The sequence below is a fragment of the Zingiber officinale genome, chromosome 10B (assembly GCF_018446385.1).
Source record: "Zingiber officinale cultivar Zhangliang chromosome 10B, Zo_v1.1, whole genome shotgun sequence".
NCBI classification, from domain to species: domain Eukaryota; kingdom Viridiplantae; phylum Streptophyta; class Magnoliopsida; order Zingiberales; family Zingiberaceae; genus Zingiber; species Zingiber officinale.
Genome location: NC_056005.1, coordinates 45,745,131 through 45,745,861, shown reverse-complemented (window position 1 = coordinate 45,745,861; position 731 = coordinate 45,745,131). Strand labels below are relative to the sequence as shown.

The 731-nt window shown below is 36.0% G+C and overlaps 1 non-coding gene across 1 annotated transcript; it reads right to left on the bottom strand.

The window, feature by feature from the left end:
• Window positions 1–382: 382 nt before the first annotated feature.
• On the bottom strand, window positions 383–489 carry LOC122030692. The gene has a single exon (XR_006125550.1). It is a non-coding gene; the product is annotated as a small nucleolar RNA R71 (small nucleolar RNA).
• Window positions 490–731: the final 242 nt, after the last annotated feature.

Below are 731 nucleotides of genomic sequence, written 5' to 3'. Positions count from 1 at the left end.
TTGTGTTTTATGGGTAAGTTGAGTAGGATTTTTACGATGATTTCATTATCTTTGCTTTAGATTAGTTGTTACTATTAAACTGCGTGGATACTTGCTTATTGTACTTTTATGTTATACGTATATTCTAGCCATGTTGGCCGAGGTATCTGGATCGATGTAGTAAAGTTTCATATTGTCACCCGTACAGGGGAGATGCTGTCGAAATTTCTTCTGGCAGGGACTACCTGGGGCGTGACAAGCAGTGCGATTATTATTATTTGGATTTTCTTTGAGAGACAGAGCCAAACAGTGGCTACATTCTTTGCCAGTAAATAGTATATCCACTTGGGAACAATGTGAGTAATAATTTCTAGACAAATTCTATCCTCTAAGCAAAACTGCTCATATGAGAAATTTAATAGCAAGCTTCAGACAGTCAGACTCTGAATCATTATTTGAAGCATGAGATAGATACAACAATATGCTCAAACAATGCCCAAATCATGGATTGGAAAAATGGCTAGTTCTACATACGTTTTATAACAACATCAACTATCATATAAAGGTGTCTTTAGATTCTGCACCTAGAGGGGCACTTATGGACAAAAGCATAGATGAAGACGAGAGTATTATTGAAAGTGTAGCACAAAATCATCATCAATGGGCAATAGAAAGAAGTGGAGGCTATTCTTATCCAAACCTAGTTAAAGCATCAAGAAAATTTGATGTAGATGCAATTACTTTGATGTCTT